Here is a 19962-nt window from a genome sequence, read left to right as displayed (position 1 = left end):
GTTTTTCCCTAAAACCGAAACCTTCAAAGCTTCCTCTTGCGCTGTGGCTACTTCCTCTTGCACTGTGGCTGCGTATGCAAACCGACCGAAAAAATTTGGTATTTTTGTGTTGGCCTTCAGTATGCGGAAATGTCACATAGAACCCTTCAGCTAGTTCATGTAAAAGCCAGAGCAGGAGTTGTGGGTACACTCCATGTTGTCCGCAAGCTTGAAGTAAGTTGACTCCACCGCTGCCGGTGTCATGGTGAACAAGCACAAGAGGCATAGGTTGGTCAGTATTATTTGGGGGACAGGGACAGAAGTCTTGGATTTTCCAATAAGCAACGCTTTAAAATATTACATCCAAGGGTACCTTGTTAGCACGACTAGGGCAAGTGATTATAGGGAGAATCGTTAACACCTGCCGCGCAACGTCATTGAGTGAATCGGGCTCCAGCCCTCCCACCCCCAAAAATGTTAACAGCAAAGGTGTTTAACTTAAGTGTCCTGTTCTCTCAGCCACAGCTCTGTTTGTCAGCCAGGGGGGCGGGGCTAGTGCCCGATCTGTTCACTGATGTTGCTACACTGGTTAGGAGTGCACAGGTTCTGCTAACTGACGCCCCAGACACAGCTGAAGGGAACACTGAGCTGCAGGAGTGGCGGTGCTAGCAGGCGGGGGCAGGCCAGAAGCACCCGAATGACGATCTTCTTCAATGGGTTGTGGGATATGTTATGAAATGCGGAGAACCCGAGGTCTGGTCCCTTAAAGTGCTTTGTGGAAACCTTGGTTACGTAAAGCATTTCATTGTTAGCACCTGCATTCAGATGAATACATTTTTAGGCAAATGAAATTGGGATGTGGGGTAAGTACTTGCATGCCAGGGGAGTGATTGTAAGGATTGGGGGGTAGGGGGCGGGGGGCAGGAGACAGCTCATTCTCACAGCTGTCCTTAAGTGCATGCAGTCAGACTTACAGGAGAGAGTCAACTGCTTGCAACATTGAGGCGACACTGGAATAGTCTCATGTAAAGAAGCTAGATGTCCCAACACAAATAAGTTTGCCCCTCCCTCACAGTCTCTGAAGTTAATGCCTCTACCAACATTTGAAGGGTTAGCCCCCACCTACATTTTAGCCTAGGTGCACTCCTGGAAGTGCACACTTCCATTTTGTTAGGCAGAAAGATGAGGGGGGGGGGCCTTTTCCGAAACTGGCAGTGTTAAAGTTTTACTGTGTTTGTCCAGAAAAATGTGCTTGCACAAACAAAGTAAAAGGCTTCCATTGCATATTGCACTTTAAAATGTACTATTTGACAGTTGGTCCCCACAGCAGACCTTGGGGGTAAAACAGTGGGGGCGGAGCCTCCAAGTTTACCACACCCATTTTCTGAAGTGGTGCCCCCCATCACCAGTTAGCCCCCACTGTAGGTTTTGTTGCACCCCTCGTTAGCACTTTCAGGAAAAATTGCCCTGACGGTGCTACCAATGTGTAAGGTGAGGCCGGTGACAGCGTAGATTCTTGTCAAGAGCGCAATAGTATTCAGATCAAGGCATGATGGCTCAAATTCCATCATGCAGCATGTCCCATTGAAATGCAGAAACAACTGACAGCAGAGCAAATCCAAACAAGGAGAGTCGACTGACCAGAGGAAGACCGACTAGAATGCCATTCTGGGAGTGCTGCCCCACGCCCTGCTCCCCCATGGAAGCTATGCCCGTGCCAAGCACCCCAGGTGACATCTGAGGGGTATTACAAATAGCGATGCTTTGTAAAAATATGTTTCTTCTAATGGAAAAACGTTGAAAACCACCAGTCAGTGGTACTATCTTATGGTGGCGCCTCCCAGACAAGTACTCAATGAGGCCTCTCTTGGTCTATTGATTTCTTAGCTCCTTGCAACTTTTAGGTCCTATATCCTAAAATGTAATGTATCACAAATGTGCTACAAACTCAGAAAACGAAAAAATCATACTTTTCTTCATTAGAACGATTGCGTCATCTGGCTGGAGCAAGGGTTATGTAATCCAAATTGTACAGTTGTGTGTAAGGCGTTGATGTGTAGGCATTTGAAATTCCCACTTTAATTGTACTCAACTGCCTCCTACTGCCCCTTCTAATGAGTGCCTATCCATGCCTTGCTGTGTGATTTAGAAGCCACCCACACAACATAATTATGTCATCCTGCTTATATCCTCTACAAGCAAAGCAGCTAATAGTTGAAATTGAGTGTGTTTAAATAATAGAGTGAGGTAGCAACACACAGTTAATCCCACAGTAAGATACTTCACATCTAACAGTCTACAAAACGTGATTTCGCCACAGAAATAAAATAACTGAACCTCACCACAGTGCTTTATAACATAGGTGCTTAGGAGCAATTATTCCATCAAGTTTATTCTGGGGTTGTGTTCCTCCCAAGTGATATAAAATAATTACCCACCTTCCAAATCTCACATCCTTTCTCAAAGATCATTGGAGTGATGGATTACTCTGGCTAGGTTGCATCAGTGTCTAACGATATATCAATATACTCCGCTTAACATGGGGAGTCCGCCCCAATCAAGATGACCCACAGCACATCGATTATTTTTGTTCAGCTAGCCCTATCTCTGACTCATATACAGCCACGTAGATACCTCCCTCTGTGCCAACAATGAGCCAAGAACCAGGCCAGGGAATCAGAAGAATATATATTTATTTCAATTATAGGTTCAATCAATACTTGCACTACATGGTTACACACGCCACCTTCTCTGTTGCACAAAACAAAGCTTCAATAGCTCTTTTATGTCAAAATTAAATAATACTGTGGCACATTACTTGAGAATGAATATTACTTGATAAGGTTTACATTTAAAACAACTTCAACAATTTCTCTGTTCAAAACCAAATTCACGCATGCAGTGCTTTCAACATTGAGTTTCCCTGCACACTTAAAAATGCTAGCAGTTCCAAATCCCACAAAACATTGAGTGAGTATATCAGGCTAATTTCCCACAACTATTCAGTGAATTGCGCAATGACCTAGAGCGCTGGCACAAACAAGATGTGTCATGGCTAGGGAGAGTTCCGGCCCTGAAAATGAACTTGGTCCCAAGACTAATCTACAATAGTTTAGCCCTCCCAGTCACTATCCTCGAGAGAGAGAGAACTGCAAAAATAACAAAAAGGTTTACTGAAATACATATCGGGCAGGATACAAACAGAAATAGCCAAGTGAATCAAGCTTCGGGGCAGGTGCATGGGTGGCCTGGGGGTGCCGGACGTCTTCAGATACTGCCTCGCAGAGCTGCTCCCACAAGTCTTCGCATGGTAGACAACCACCAATCAACCCTGCTGGAAACAAATAAAGGAAGCTTGGAGCCAGCGCCGCTTGCTACCCTACCCCAAACCACAACAACCCGGGGTCCCCTTAACACTGGCCCGTTAACATCCACCAGAAACTCAGTGGAATGCTGGAGAAGGGCAGCTCGCAAATGGGGCAACAAAGTCTCCCTGGGACCCTTAACCCCGATATGGAAGAACCCTGATTTCACTCCCGGGACCTCCCCGGAGGGCTTTGACAAGTGGAGGGAAGCGGGACTAAATCGAGTAGCAGACTTTTTTCTCAATGGGGCCCCACTAACATTTGAAGAGTTTAAAATTAAATTTCAGCTTACAGAAGCTGAAAGATTCCGATATGCGCAACTCAGGCAGTGGATGTCACAAAACAAAACAAGAACACATGGGGGCAGGGAGCTAACCGTGCTAGAGCGCACCCTAACAGTATCGGCCCCCAAAGGGAAAATCTCTCTCCTATATAGAATACTTGACAAATCCGACCCCAGCAAGAAGGAAAACTACGTGCTCAAATGGGTGAGGTACCTGGGGCAAGGAACTAGGGCTGTAGGATTGGGGACGCATTTGGTCCCGAATGCACAAGAGCTCTAAATGCATCACGAACAAGGAGGGGGCGGTAAAGGTGTGCTATAGTGGTATCTAACCCCAGAAATTCTAAACAAATGCAACCCAGCAATACCATCACAATGTTGGAGAGGCTGCCCAACCACAGGCTCACTGCTACATCTGTTATGGTCATGACCGAAGTCAACCTGATTCTAGCGAGAGGTGTTGGAACTGATTCAACTAATCACAGGACTGAAAATTCCATGGGACCCGGGGATAGTGCTACAGGGGGACATGGGCGAAGGGGTATTCCCACTGACAGGACACCTGGTGGACCGATGCACGCATTTGCTCACAGCAGCTAAAATCACCATAGCCTGGCTATGGAAACAACCCGAGGGCCAGGCACTCCCCATGTGGTGGATGAAATTCTTGCACACAGTAGTTGCAGAACAAATAACCACCACTCACATGGGAAGCATGGACAGATTCCACAGCATATGGTCACCCTTTCTAGAGTATGCGGAGAAATTCCTGGGAATGGCCCGCCAGGCCCCCACGCTCTGCTGGTGCACAAAACAATACTGAGGGGTAAACCCCAGATTCATGACCACTCCCCAGATCCTGCCATCGTAACAAGCTCAGAAGAGATCAGAAACCAATTCCACTACAACACACCATTGTCCCCTGCTGTTAAATGCTATAATTAATGTTATGGATGCAATATTGCCTCTATGTTTATGAACTGCCGGAATGTCTATTTCGTTTCCCCTCTGTAAACACCTCGATTTTTGTTGTGTTTATGACCTTATATGTTGAACTGAATTTTCGATGTAAAAACCAAATAAAACAACACTTTAAAAAAAATGCTAGCAGTTTTCAAATGATATACCTTTGAGACTACTTTTGATTGATAGAACCCTTCTTCCTTCTTCACACCAAAGCAATACAAAATCTTTCTGCTATCAAGGTCACTTACTCATTCTCAGGAAAGAGTGTGCATTTTTCAATGGAGAATTACATGTGGTTTCACTTGGCAAAGCACTTCACTCCCCAGCACCAAAACCTAGGCTTCAGTTTTAGTCAGCACCCCTCTGTTTAAAGGAAAGGTCGTAATTCATACATATAGGCAGGGGCCTCCCACAGGATTTCCAGAACATGCAACCGAGTCTCTGGATATCATTTGGATATTGTGATCCGCTTGTGCAGAGCTAGAAAGTTGCCGCTAAGCACTGCGCTCCAGTGTGTATAAGTTAGCAAGTATGGTTAACAATGAGGCTTTTGTTGTTGGGGTATCAGATTTCCAGTGAAGAATTAAGAGTTTGCAAGCTGTGGAGAGCATCACATGGTTTAGACTGCGCTTCAGAGGGTCATCGTGCCATTCGTCACTGTTAGCTCCGAAGGACATGGGACCTGGGGCCATTGTGAGCTCAACATCGCCTATGCGCGAGATCTGCTGATGGACCATACGCCAGTGCAATTCGATCCTTGGGCAAGACCACAGAATGTGTCCCATAAACTCAGACCCCCACATCCCTGCCAACACGCCAGTGTTTGCGTGAGATCCATCTTATAAAGCTTGCTAGGGGTATAATACATTCTCTGGAGTAGTTTAAACTGCATTTCCCTGTTTTTGGTGTTAAAAGAGAAATCCGGGACACCAGCATAAAATTCGTAAAATGTCTTCGGACTCCAGCGTGAACCCTAGGTCAGAAGACCACATGTTCGCCAGTGTATGATTCCTACCCACGTTATTGGGAGTGTACATATCGTAAAACATGCCAAGGCGTGGCCTGCCGGAATTGCTCAGATGTATGTGCCACGATGACGGACTGTAGGGTCTTATACTGAAGCCAGTCTGACTACCCCATCCCCAGGACTTGGCGTGCAACTTGAGATGCTGTTGGGTCATCCCCATCGCAGATGTCCATAACCCTAATGTGTTGCCATGCAGTGTCTTGCCTAGTGTGTAGTTTGCAGTCGAGCCCGTATGACAGTATTGCTCTGATACTAATCCAGGCTGGCACCTTTTCAACGCGAGTGCCCAGTGTAAATCTCATCCTATGTCAATGAGTAAGCATCGGACCGGTTATAAGGTGTGCCTTGACTTGACTAGGCAGTCCGGCCAGCCGAATAGCTAGGGCCCCAGGTGGGGAGTACAGAGCCAGTAGGGAAAGCCACTGTTTGGCCTAGCAGACGTGTGCCGCCTGATAGTAACCCTTGCATGAAGGAAGAGCCAGCCGCCATCGGTTTTAGAGGCATGCAATATTTGCAGTTGCAGTCATACCTTCTTGCTCCACTATATGAACTTGGAGATACGTGTATATAATTCCTTGAACATTCAGGGTGTGGGCGCTGTGTGAATCCTTGTGGCCAGATATACCAGTTTCGGTAGATAATTCATTTTAAAGGCATTTATCCTACCCGTAAGTGATAGGGACAACTAATGCCACCTAGTCAGGTCTAGTTTCATTTTGTCAAATACTGAGGGATAGTTCAGACTCAGTGTCTCGCTATGTGTAGTGCTTATGTTTAGCCTGAGGTATTTGATATGGTGCAGTTGGAGCCTAAAAGGAGCGACCACTCCATGGTCCCAAGGAATATCGGTCCTCATGAGGATGATCTCCTTTTTATCCCAATTAATTTGATATCCCGCCATGGGGCCAAATTCGTGGAGGAGACACTGAATTTCTGGTAATGAGGCCATACATTTACCAATATATATAAGTAGATTGTCAATGTACAAAGATACCCGATGTTACCCTCATCCCTTTAGTATGCCCGTCCACCCCGGATCATTACGAAGTTTGGTCGCTAGTGGTTTAATGGTAAGAGCGTATAGGAGGAGAGATAGGGGGCAACCTTGGCACGTACCTGTGTGTAGAGGAAAAGGGGCTGAGGTGGTACCATTTGTGACCATGGAGGCTTTGGGATTAGTACAGTGTAATTTGACCAAACGGGGGTGGAAAGCCAAATTTGTGCAGAACCATAAACATACATTCTCATTGGACTTTGTCAAATGCCTTTTCGGCATCTAGGGTTAGGACAATGTCGCCTGGGTTCACTTCTCCCGTGATAATGTGGCACAGCCGTCTCACATTGTCGGTTGAGTGTCTATTGTGTATGAAGCCAGTTTGGTCCCTGTGAATTTTTTTTTTTATTATTACTTTTTTTTTCCTTGGGTCACCCACGCAGAAACCTGTACCCATTCAAACATTCCGCTCACATTTTGAGTGAGGATCTTGGCGTCACCCATAATCGTTATTTTCCTTAGTCATTAGTTTAAGGCATGGTCCCTGTGAATTAAGAGCAGGAGAATCCTCTCTATCCAGTGCACCAGACACTTTGCAAGGATCTTTGTGTCAGAGTTCATCAGGGAGAGGGGTCGGTAGGGGTTGCAATCCCCCGGGTCCCACCCCTTTTTATCGAATACTGTGTTAGCAGCTAGCATTGTGTGCGGTAGCCTGCCGCATTCGCCGGTCCTGGGGAATACTGATTTGAGTATTGGCACTATCTTGTCGACCAAAGCCTTGTAGATGTCGATGGGCAGACCATCTGGGCCTGATGCCTTGCCCGCTGTAAGTGCTTCGATAGCCCTGACTATCTCCAAAGCCGTGATCAGGGTATTCAGATCGCCTGCCTGGGGTGCAGCAATCTTGGGCAATGTGATGGATGTGAGGAAATTATTAATGTGCTGCGCCTCGTGAGTTTTGGTTTTGGCATATAGTTCGATATTATACTCTGCAAACTGATATTCTCGGCCCCCGTTTGGAGGGTCCCGCCACGGTCCCGGATTGAGTAAATAATTTGCACCATTTGCCTATTCTCAGCGCTAGCAGGATCATATGTAATGGCCTGTTTCCTTCCAAGAAGAATGCTTGCAACAAGCTTGTGAAAGAGTTTTGGGTGCTGGCTGAGGAAACTTGTTTTAGTTATGTGCAGAGTTTAAGTAGACGTGCATGAGTTTGAGGGTCATGTGTGCAGTTGTGCTGTTTTCCAGAAGTAAATACGTCCGCCCGTAGTTGCGTCTCGCCTGCTCCCCAGGTTTTTAGTTTATGTGCCCATCGCAAAATACACTGACCACGCATATTGGACTTGAAGGCGTCCCGACAGGCGTGTGCAGTGTAGTCTGGGGACAGGTTGGTCTGACACAACATCTCTGCATCTCCCTCTAAGTGTGCAAGACATTCTAGGAATCTAAGGGCCCTTAAATTCAGTTTCCATGGAGGCAGCCTACGCAGGGCATCTGGCAAACGCCATGCTCAGGAGACCCGGGGCATGGTCCAACAGGGTTGTGGGCAGTATGACACATTTCTGACCCAAGTGTGTGGCATTGGAGGGCATTAACCAGTAGTCTATCCTGAATAGCTGTGGTGGCGATTGGAATAGAAAGTGTAGTCTCTCTGCCCCTCCTGTGTGCGCTGCCAGATATCTTTCAACATAAAATCGTCCATCAGGGAAGGGAGCCAAGTGTGGCTCGTTCACGGGCAGCATTACCTGGGCCGCACTAACATTTAAGTACCCTCCCACTACTGGCAGTTTCCCCATGAAGAGTGCACACTCTGTGGAGGTGTGTGTGAAGATGGTCGGGACGTCATTTACGGGTGTGCATTCGTTGAGTAGGGTGATGAGCTGTTGATGAGCTGTTGATGAATGTTGCCCTTAACCAAGACTTAATGCCCCTCTTTGTCTGCCATCATATTGAGAACTTGGAAGGTGATACACCTATGGATCAGGATAGAGGCGCCTGACATGGAGAATGTTTTGCGACCCCCCACAAGCCACGGCCCAATTTAGCAGATTCAGTTGCATTGAGGGGCCTCTCTTGTAAAAATATTATGTCCCTCCTTTAGTTGAGCATCCGCTTCTTTTTGTTGGGGTGACCCAGGCCCTGTATGTTAAATGTTACCAGTGTAAGCAAGGAAATTTCATCCTAATTGGGGGGGTCTGATCGGTGCTTGCCCATGAGTTAGTCTCCTGTACCCCTAGTGGCATCAGCAGCAAATCCAGTAGGTGTATACTTATTATTTTTCCCAATAAAATAACCAGCTGTGTGGGCCATAGTCAGCAATCTATGATCATACCAATATCATCATTATACCAGTGAGAATGCATTTGAAACTGTTTCCATCAATAAAACAACCCAAAAGAGTAAAAACAAAACAAACATTGGGATCGACAAATTTTATCCCAATACATCGCCACTAGAGTCCATTAGTGGGATTGGCTGGGGTAGGTCTTTGTACCATCTCCTTTTCCCACATATTCCAATGTCCCCAAAGAGGAAGCACTGGTAGTCATACCAATAATGACGTTTGTCACCAAAGTGTCAAAAGTAAAAGGGATGTAGAAAGGAGCCGTGGGTGAAGAGCAATGCATTGCATCAAATTCCTGAAGCTGCATGCTGTGAACGTGCCATGTTGGTGCACTAGCTGGACCCAGCGATTGCCAGGCACAGGGCATGCATCGAGAATTACTTCTATAATGTTGCAGGCCCAGATGTGTTCTGTAAGGGAGGGTGGGCCAGAGAGAACCCGGGCCAAGAGTTGTTATGTGTAATGCCGTCTATCTGGACATCGTCCGCAACTTTCAGCCCTGCTGCTTTCACCTCATAGCTCTGTCCTGCATGCGCCCCAGCTCCACCTTCTATCTGGGCATAGTCAGCGGCTACCAGGTCCCATTGCTTTAGAAATCTCCAGTCCTCTTCAGGATCTATAAAGGAGTGCCACTGTCAGTTGTGTTGTATGCACAAAAATGGCAGGAAGTTTCAGATAATATTTGTATTCTGTGCCGTTCAACTATTCAAACAGCAGATTGAATCCCTTTCTGCACCGAGAGACTTTGAGGGAGTAGTCATTGAAGAGCTGTACTTTGACATTGTCCACACGCACGGCCCCCGCTGCATGGTATGCCTCCAGGATTGCCAGTTGTTTCTGGAAGTTTAATAAATGCATAGTGATAATGCGTGGGCAATCTCCTGCAGCCATATTAGGAATAGGAGCTCTGTGCACTCTTTCAGTGACATAGTTCTGTGAGTTGTCCATGTGCAGTTTATCATACAGGAAGCCATATATGAAGACTTCTAGATCATTGCCCTCAAAACTCTCCAGTAGGCCAACCAGGCAAAGAATATTGTGCCTCAACTTGTTTTGCATGTCCTCCAGGCACTGAACCTGGATTACCCTATGTAGGTCTGTGATGGTTGTTTCATAATTATCCTCCAGCGTACTGATGCGCTGTTCATTATCAGTAGTCCGTTCAGCTTGTGGGTTGAGGTGGTTATGAAGATCTTGTAATTCCCTCTTTATATCCTGTACAGTAGCATTTATTTCTTGCGTCCATTGTCCTATTATTTTCATCTCGGTTAGTATAGCCTGCAGTTGCACTTGGAAGTCGATCGTGACACATCATCTGGAGGAGCGGCGCAGTGGTGTGTCGATGGGAGTGTTGTCTTTCACGCTATCAGCAGAAGCGTCCAATGACATCCCTGACATACCAAGCATGCGCCTGATTAAGTTGCGGGTGCTAGTGGATGTATGGCCAGGCAACAGCACTGATTTATAGGGTGCTGTGTAGCAGTGAGTGCTTCAGTGACTCCGGTGGCTGCCAACTGCAAGGAGTAGTCTGTTGCACACCAGGCACGTATATCAGGGCCTTTGAATGTGGCACTGCCCCCACCTGAAAGGTATGTGGCAGTGTGTAGCAGCCTCACCCAAGCCAAGGCTGTGCCCCCCACTGTCCTGCTGAGCACTGTCTAATGGCTGGCTGGAAAGCACCTTCCATCTCAGGCCCCCCAGCTGGAGTATGACAATATTGGGGCATCACAGGTTGCCACGTTGTATGGGTTGCGTGCCCCCGACATCCATCTGTGTGTTTTTGAATATAGGGGTCCTAAGTTTTTTTGTCTCCTCAGTCTCTGGTAGTATATGCACCTCAAGGGTCTGCGTGCGACCATTCAGGATCAGTCGGTCCCCCGTGCTGATAGCGGTAACCTCTGACGCCGGACCCAAACTTTGCGCTTTTACTGCTGCCCCTGACTGGGCCCGCCGGTGGCCCAGCTACACTCTAATATGTGGTTGGCAACATCAAACCACGCTGTAGGCCTCCACTCACCTTTCATGACTTGTCAGGCTGCGTGCCCGACAGGTGAATACTCATTGTCTCCAGGGTCAGAAGCTACAGACGGCAGCATGCGCAACAACCGCAGGGGTCCCAAACACTTCCTACCTCACACGGTCCTCTGCACTGGCCGCCCCCCCATGTCGGCCAAGTTGATGCAAAGGTGAGAATGAACACAGCTCCGATTGGCCGATGGGGCTTCCATTTCACCACTGCAATCTGATTCATCTGGGCGCCTTGTGAGCCCACAGTCAGCCCCTCAACACACTCCGTCATGGGGGCTCAAAAGGCTCTGGATTCCATCAATGGAAACAAGATAAAATATGATGGTAGAGCTAGTCTGTCCCCAAGCTCTGTCATCCTGCAGCCATCATGTTCCGGCTCTCGACCCCTCCCCTCAGTCCCTTGGAGTTCTTAAGTGGAATTGTTGCAAAGGATGGATCCACCCACCAGAGTTACCATTTAAACATTCAGATGTTTCACCCAAAAAGTCACACTGTGACAAAAATGTGCTATTTACAAATAAACAACAAAATATCTATATATTTATGTTCCCCTAATCATGACCGATTTATCAAAATGTCTTCCATTTTGACAGTATATTGCACATGTGAGGTGTGGATTTTCACAATTTACACACAATTAATAAAAGTTATGAACATTACATTTTCTACCCAGATATCTAATCTAATATGCCATCAGTCCCCCAATGTTCTGCTTCATAACATTTTTGGGAAAGCTAGAAACACATTTTCGATTGTTAGATACAACTTTGATCAACACAAAAGTCTTGAAAAAAGCTTTAAAATGACACTTGTCACATGTATGCAAGTGTCACGGTTCAAAAGTAAATGGATAAAATGTAATTCCTTATATAAACGTATGGTCACCTAATTACATACATACAATTCTGACTTTCATTTCACAGTTTAAGTTTCTTGGTTTCATTTCCTTGAAACCACGTGGTCCAGGCCATGTAGATTTAGCAAATCATTCCTGTGAAGTCAAAAGAGCTGAGTTAATGGATGCTGAAGTGATTTTATCGCTCAAGCCAGATGGGTCTCTGATGTCCTGAGACACATTTAATGGCAGACCATCCCCCAGTCAGGCCAGGGATAGTCCACATAAAGTCTTGGGGATTTTACAAAGTTTAGCCCAGGAAGTGTGGGCTTTCTGTTGATCCAGCACAACAATCCATTCCTGTCATGCTAGAGCCAAGTCCTTCTGCTTGGGCCTGGACGGTTCAAAGCACTTGTCTTTCAGATGGGGAGCCTAAGCAAAGCCAGGAATGGGGATAGATTGCTTTGCCTGTGCCTTCATATCCCATTATAAATTTCATTTTGGCTAAACACAGTCTTTCTCCCCCTGCACAAATTGAACTTTAAGGTATTTAATCGTCCATGAGGCCTTTGAATAGTTTTCATATACTTGCATAGAACCACCAATGTTTATCTCCTAAGATGATAGGCTGACATTGTTTTGGCAAAAGGGTCATTTTCACTCCAGGTATTCTTTACACACTGCAAAATACACACGCCTTTCCATTTTACATGATGTCAGTTTCTGTGTTGAAAAGTTGGCCTTAGTCACATGAAATGAAAGATACTAAAATGGCTTTGAATGTTGCATGCAAGGACCAGTTTATACTCATAATTGTCAGCGTGCACAACATTTTGATGTGTGGCAGTTTCAATGAAAAATTTGTTTTTTTTTGTCTCTCAGCCAAAAATGTGCCTTTCCCTTCTGAAATCTGTCTCCAGTTTCCATTGCAGAAGTATACTGATTTGAATTCCCAATGTACATTGGCTGTGTGGCAGTTTTTCTCTGTGCATTTCCCATGTCTGCAGTGTTTAGGCCCAATGGGATTACCTTTTATTTTTGGTGAAATGTTTCCTTCAAGCACCACCCCTGCTCTTGTCCATTGATTCCTATCTGGGATAGAGCTGGGAAGAGTGGAATTTTTTTCCAATTCTTTTGCCATGGAGCATGTCCTGCTCATTTTTCTTCCATAGGGATTGGGCACTCTGGCCTCCTTATTTTTTCATTCTGGGTTATGGTCATGGAATCCCTCATTTTTCCCAAGTCCCTGGGATTCTCCCCAGACTCCATTACTCCAGTTCCCGAAGCTAGAGGGGAAGGAGATTCATTTTCTATAGCTACGAGTAAAAAGGGAGGTTCAGTATTTTGTACAAACTTATTTCTGCAGAACTCGTTACAGAGAATTATGGGACGATATCACATATTTAGGATGCAAAACATTTAATAGAATTATACAACCTTTATCACATTTGCCAAACCATATTTGTTCACATGTTTAATGAGTATTCATTAAATTACTCCCTGTATACCTATTTTAGTTTCAATCTGGGGTTTTAATTCTTTCCTTTCAATCCTCAGATGGTTCCTTAGTTCTACCTTCATTAGGCTCCTCAATCAGTCATAAACCCTGTCTGGGCTGACAGCTTTTCAACTGACTGATAAGGACCCATTTCTCTTCTGCCTGCTCTCCTTTTGGGATGCAGGTCTTGTAAGCCACAGGTGATATTTTGTTGACAATTTCAAAGCTCCCACACCAAGATGGAAGACATTTATGTTCCGTTCCTTGGTTTGATTCCTCTGAAAATGGTACAAGTAAACGTTGTCACCTAGCTCAAACTCCTTCTTTGTGGTCTTTAGGTCATAGTATGTTTTCATTCCTTTGGCAGGCTTCACTAAATTGCACTGAGCACAAGCAAAAGCGTGCTGGAGGTGCTTCCTTAAATGTTCAATGTACTCATGATTGGTGGACGCATTTATCAGTGTCTGCTCCGGAGTTATATAGAGCAGATACTGAGGTTTTCCGTCGGGTCATAAGCTCAAATTGAGGCATTTTAGTTGCATAAGATGGTGTAGACCTAATAACCATCAGGACAAGCGGTAATCGAATGCCACAAACTTCTTCAAGATGTTCACAATCGCCTTGTATCCTTCTCCACCCACCCTGCTCGAGGCCAGGCACTAGGGAATGTGGAGTTTTCTTTTTACCACTGGAATCTCCCACATCTTCATCACCTCACTGGTAAAATGACTTCCTCAGTCTCACTCAATCCTTTGCAGGAGTCCGAAATAAGAGAAGATGTGATTGATCATTAGCACTGTAGCTGTCAACATCTTACATTCTGGGCCATGTAGACATTCAACCCACTTTGTAAACAAGCATGCTACAGTCAGCATGTACTTGTTTCCTATAGAGGCGCAAATTACTGGCCCAATGAAATTGACTTGGAAATCTGACCAAGGCAGTGTCATTCCCCTTTTCTGTAGGGGAGCTCTGTGTGTGAGTGAACTGCGTTGAAACCGAGCACACAAGAGACACCCCATTAAATAAAGGTTGAGGTCCTAGCCCATGTGTGGCCAGTATGCAACCTCACGCATGATTTCCAATGTCATATGAAACCCCATATGACTGGTAGAGGTTGCATCATGGGCGTGATTTAACATCAGGCTGCAGAATGTGGAAGGTACCACCCACTGGTCACATCAAGATAGGGATCTGCGTATCAACAAACCATCTTGGATTCAGAACATCTTGGAAAACTTCATCAATCCTCTTTACCGGTATAATCTGATTCTGTTAGAGGAAAACTCCTGGGGTCTTCAAAGTGTTGATAGAATTTTCCAATAATTGGGTCCTCTTTCTGTGCATTGATCAAATTTGCATCCGGGGTGCCATTACTCACTGGGCAGTCGACAGTTCACTGTTGGCACGAGTTTGTGACCTGGTGACAGCAGTGACTTGGATTTCACCCAGCAGGGATTCCGTCTCTATGAAATCCCCTTGCATAGCTCCGGTTTTAGCCAGGTGGTCAGCAGGTCACTGCCGATCTTATCTGGCTGCTCTATTTTAGAATGCCCTCTTATCATCTTCCAATAGATGGTCCTCTCATTAGAGGTCACCAGATCACCAATCGACTGGATCAGCCTCCCATCCTTTAAGAGTTTGTTGTTGGCACAAAGCATGCCTTGCTTTTTCCAGTTAATTAGGTGTTAAACGAACCCATTCCTGACATAATCAGTGTCAGTAATTATGACCAGTTCTTTGAATTGGTGGTGTACTGCAGTGAGGATGGCTTGATAAACGCCCATCAACTCTGCCACCTGACTGCTGCAGGGACCCATTTTGTAACCAGCACAAGGCCCCGGCTTATCATTCACCCAGGCATTCCCAATGCCATCCACTAGTTCTTTTCCCCCATCATTACCAACATGGTAGGAGCACCCATTCATATAAATTGTGGGTATTCCTTGACACGTCTTCTTCATAGACGGTGTGCAGGGAAGTTAAGTACGCCTCCATATTGTTTTGGGTCATTAGACTTTCTTCCTCAAGACACACAATCATGCAGGTCTGCCATTCCTTGCGCTAAAGGACTCTTCTTGTTTCGGCTATATCTGACCCCCACAGGAACACCTTGTATGGACAGAATGCAGGAAGTAATTCCGGAATTACTTACATTCTTCTCTCGGATTCTGTCACTTTGTAAGTATTGCAAGGGTTGGTGAGGAGTCTCTACGATGATGTGCTTCCCCTAGATAAACAGACAGTGGTTTTTTAATGCACACACTGTTGTCAGGAGTGCATTTTCGCATGTCATTACATTTTTTTCTCCACAGACGACAAAGTGTTGCTCGCATATGAGATAACTTTGTTAACCTTGTTGTGCATTTGGTACAACACCACTTTTAGGCAGGTATCTGAGAACCCTGTCTCCAAGAAGAACTCCTTATTCATGATGGGGTAAGCCAAGTTCCATACCCCACTCCCACTTGGCTCTAGCCTTCAATAACTGGACAAAAGGTTGAGTGACCTCTGCGTAGTGTTCAATTAACTTTCGACTATAATTAGTGTTTCCAAGAAGGCTTCTTAATTCTCGTAGGGTTTTTCAATTTCAATAATACTTCCACCTTCTTCGTCTAGAGATTACGACCCTCAGGGTGAATGTCGTGCCCTAAGAATTTCACTCAGGTCTTACACCACGGTGCCTTCTGAAAGGACAGTTTCACTCTGGCTGTCTGCAACTGGGTCAGAACACAGCAGATTTCTGCTATATGTTCCTCCACCATTGAGCTATTGACAAAAACATCTACATAGACCAGATTTCCCCTTTTGCCCAGGTCAGGGATGGCCTTATGCAGAAAGATGTTGAACTAATTGACAGAGTTTATGTATCCAAAGGGTGTATGGGTCCTCGTGTATTGCTGCCCTCGAAGGAAAAGGCAAGCTTGTATTGGTCTTCTCTACTCACGGGTACCGTCCAGTATCCGTTAGTCATTTCAATGGTTGTGTACACAGTTGACCTTTGGATCTGTGCCAGTTCTTGTTCAATGTAGGGAAGTGGCCACCTTGACATGTGGATCAGTTTGTTCAACTCCTTTAGGTCTGCACATAGTCTGCCCATTGGCTGTTTGGTTTTAGTATTAACAGTACTGGGTTGTTAAAGGTACTGTGGATCAGACAAATTATCCCATGGGATTCTAACTTAATAATCTCTGAATTCACAAATACTGGAGCCAACTCTGGGTCCACTGGTATGGTGGTTAAATGAATATTTATGCGTCCACAGTCATATGAAGTCCACCAAAAAGATATCCTGGAAGTTAGCCCTTGTTTTTGCCCCTCAGTCTCACAGGCATCAGCAATATTGATCCGTTATTCGACCATCTGCTTGAAACCTGGAATGACGCCAGGCTTGGCAATATCATCGGTATCCTCCAGTTGGGTGGAGATATCTCTTTTTATAGTGTTAACCTGGACAGGAGACTCCATAGATTTGAGGTAGTTGCTATTGACTGAATACTACCTCATCCCTCCTGATGTTGCAGGTCACCTCTTCTACCCCATAAAGGCAGCAAGAGTACACCAAGAAATTCCCCCCATGTCTGGTACAAATCTTTTCTGGAGGAATACCGTAGCTGGTGTCGAAACAGTTGTTTGGATTTGGTCCACCAAATTCATTAGCTAAATCAATAAAATAATGTTGGGCAACCACTGCCATTCAAATAAAGGTGCCTGGCCCAAAGTGATACTTTGAGGGTCGCTATTATCCACCCATATTGGAATAGTGTTGTGTTCTAGATCTATTTTGGGGTCGAATTTAAAAACAAACCTTGTTGTTGGAGATGGGAATTCAAATTTATATAGTCGTCCTGATGTTTGAGGTTCTGTCCTCACTTAACATTGAGGGGAATTATGAATTATCGCACCTGTCCTGGTGACCTCTTCTCGCACTTGAACTTCAACCACATAAGGCAACAATTGAGCTGACTGGAATGTTTTTTCAGTGTTGTCAAAGCCCATGGAGTTATCCCCCAGTCGTGACCAGACGTTATTATTAATTAGATCCAAATTGATTGCAAATCGGTTGAGAATGTCACTATTCAAATTAAAGACAGAAGGGACATCTGTCACAACCCAACAATTATGTTCTATGCTTTTGTTGCCAATGGACATGTTTAGCATACACCTGCTAGGCAGGAAATGTTTGGAATTTTGGGTTTCCAGATCTACATCCCATTTATCAATCAATTTAAAGGTGGGAATGGTCTGATCTTTTGGGAGTTTCCTGAATAATCCTTTGCTGATGAAGCTTCTTCCGCTATTCAGGCATACTCTGGTGAGCACAGGATCCTTCCCCTCATTTATCTGAATGGGGAAAAACAACTGTTTGCCCTTTTCCTAAATGTCCGTCAGACTTTGAGCTGGTTCTTCATCCTCTTTTTCTTCTGACTTTGGACTAGTGTAACATTTCAGGGTGTTCACTTCCAGGGTGGAATGGCACTTGAAACTGGGAGTGAGGTTGATTTTCAAGAATGGAGAAGGGTTCCCATCACCAGTTTGTTCTCCTAGCGAGATGACGGTGATGTCTGGGACCTGATTATTCTGGAAATGGAATTCCATTTTGTCAGACTGTTATTTGATTAAATGGCAGGTAATATTCAAGCTTAAATAATTGGTACTCATTTTTAGTTTTATAGGCTGGTTAGTCTGGGTCGAGAGGACCATGTTTACATAGTCGATCAGAGGGAGGTCAGTCAAATATTCTAAAAAAAAGTCGAATGACAAAAATGTCGAAAAAAAAATATCGGAAAAAAAAGTTCTATGTATTCTTTTTTTATTTATATGTATTTTTTGGGTTCGGTAAGTAAAAAAAAGGGGTAAAATAAAAAACAAAATTGAAAAAAGGGGGGTAAGGGAGAACCCCCAGTTTCGAAAAAAAATCGTATTGAAAAAGAAATTCAACTTTTTTTTTTCAACATTTTTTTTTCTATATTTTGACTTTCGACACAATCTTTTTCGACTAAACGACTATAAATCCGATCAGAGTTGATAACCTCCGAAGGAGATTGTTCCCCAGTAAACAAGGTGTGCCCTCTGGAGTCAGTCACGACTATCACTGGTTGTTTTAACCGATGTTGCCCAATTTTTATTTTTCAGATCTGCAGTCCTTTAGACAGGAATGTCATTCCCATTGAAATGTTGTAGTTGTCCAATAAAAGGTATGAGGGGAATTATATATGATATGATATGATATGGCATTTGTAACGCGCCTATACACAAGTGTTTCAAGGCGCGACGAGGCAGAGGGGGGGAACAAGGGGAAGACAGACAACGATCCTACTAGGCCAGGTGTCATTCAGATCGCGCAAGTGCAGGGGTGGGGGGAAGGGAAAAGTGCAAGGGGGGGGGTGCAGTACAAGGTAAGTAGCGTAAAAAAATAATAAATAAGGCCAGCTGGTGGCAAGTGCAAGGTAGATGCAGAACAAGTGCTGGGAAGGGGGGCTGTAAGGATACAGTGACAGTCCCGCAGTGCAGGGGGGTGCCAGGGAGGCAGTGCAAGTGGAGAGTGGCTGGGTCCTGGACCGAGGTCCCTGAGAGTGGCCCAGTTGCAGATTCAGAGCAGATTCAGTGAAGAATTAAAGCTGTTCAGCAGGGGAGAGGGAGAGAGAAAGCAGAAGCAAAGAGGAAGGTTTTGAGGTGCTTCCAGAACCGGAGGTGGTTCTCCTCAGATTTGGTGACGCTGTCTGAGTTTAGTTGGTCAAAGACCTTTTTGGACAGGAGTGTGGCTTGGAATTCCAGTATCCACCAGAGCTGATAATTAACACTGACTCTGCAACCTTGACTGGGGCATAAAATCGGCCCTCTTTCTCCTCAAAGGTGCAAAGAAAGTGTGAGGTATTTGCCAGCTCAGTGGTCATTTTCCTGATATTGAACTCACTGGGTGATTGTAACGCTCACCTGACTCCCACGGGGGCGCTGGCCTGGTTTGCGCTGCTGTGACTCCGTCTAAGGTGATGCGCAGGGTTCGGAAGACGGACTGGACCGGGCCCCAGATCTGGCTTGTCTGACTCGCAGAAGTATCCTTCTGTAGGTGAGAATAGGGGGTTAACTGTCTGCGGGGTAATGCAATCGGCCTCCCCCTTACACCAAACACTTTCATAATGAGCCTGGCGCCTATTGCGCCAGGACTGACGTTTTCTATGAGCCTGGCACCATAGGCGCCAGGATGCTGTCCAAAGGGCCCCTATAAGGGGTTGCTGGGACCTTCCCCGGGGACTTGATGTCCGCTTTCGGGGACGCAGGGCCTGAGCCGGCTCCCCGGGAGCGGGCATCGTGACAGCACTCCCCCCCCAAGGCCCCTCCCAAGGTTGTTCCCTCCGGGGGTTTTGGTTTGTTTGGGAAGAGTCGGTGGAATTTCTTGACTAATCGAGGTGCATGCACATGGTCACTGGGTTCCCACAACCTCTCCTGAGGTCCGTACCCCTTCCAATCAATTAGGTAGAAAAGCTTTGACCTAAACATTTTCGAATCTAAAATGTTCTTCACTTCGAATTCGGGTTCCCCATCTATTTGAATAGGTTCTGGAGGTTTGAGTAGTCGGGTTCCGGGTACCACTGGTTTCAGAAGTGACACATGAAAAACAGGGTGAATTTGCATATTAGCT

At 45.5% G+C, this 19962-nt stretch overlaps 1 protein-coding gene and 1 pseudogene across 3 annotated transcripts in view; one reads left to right on the top strand and one right to left on the bottom strand.

Moving 5' to 3' along the window:
- The window catches only part of ZDHHC2 (zinc finger DHHC-type palmitoyltransferase 2), a 1080498-nt gene that overhangs the window by 987011 nt on the left and 73525 nt on the right, over window positions 1–19962 (top strand). The gene's annotated exons all lie outside the window — the stretch shown is intronic.
- On the bottom strand, window positions 7042–7153 carry LOC138517071 (U12 minor spliceosomal RNA; annotated as a pseudogene).

This window comes from Ambystoma mexicanum, chromosome 6q (assembly GCF_040938575.1).
Source record: "Ambystoma mexicanum isolate Mex_15411 chromosome 6q, UKY_AmexF1_1, whole genome shotgun sequence".
NCBI lineage: Eukaryota > Metazoa > Chordata > Amphibia > Caudata > Ambystomatidae > Ambystoma > Ambystoma mexicanum.
This window is presented reverse-complemented; position numbering and strand designations above follow the sequence as displayed.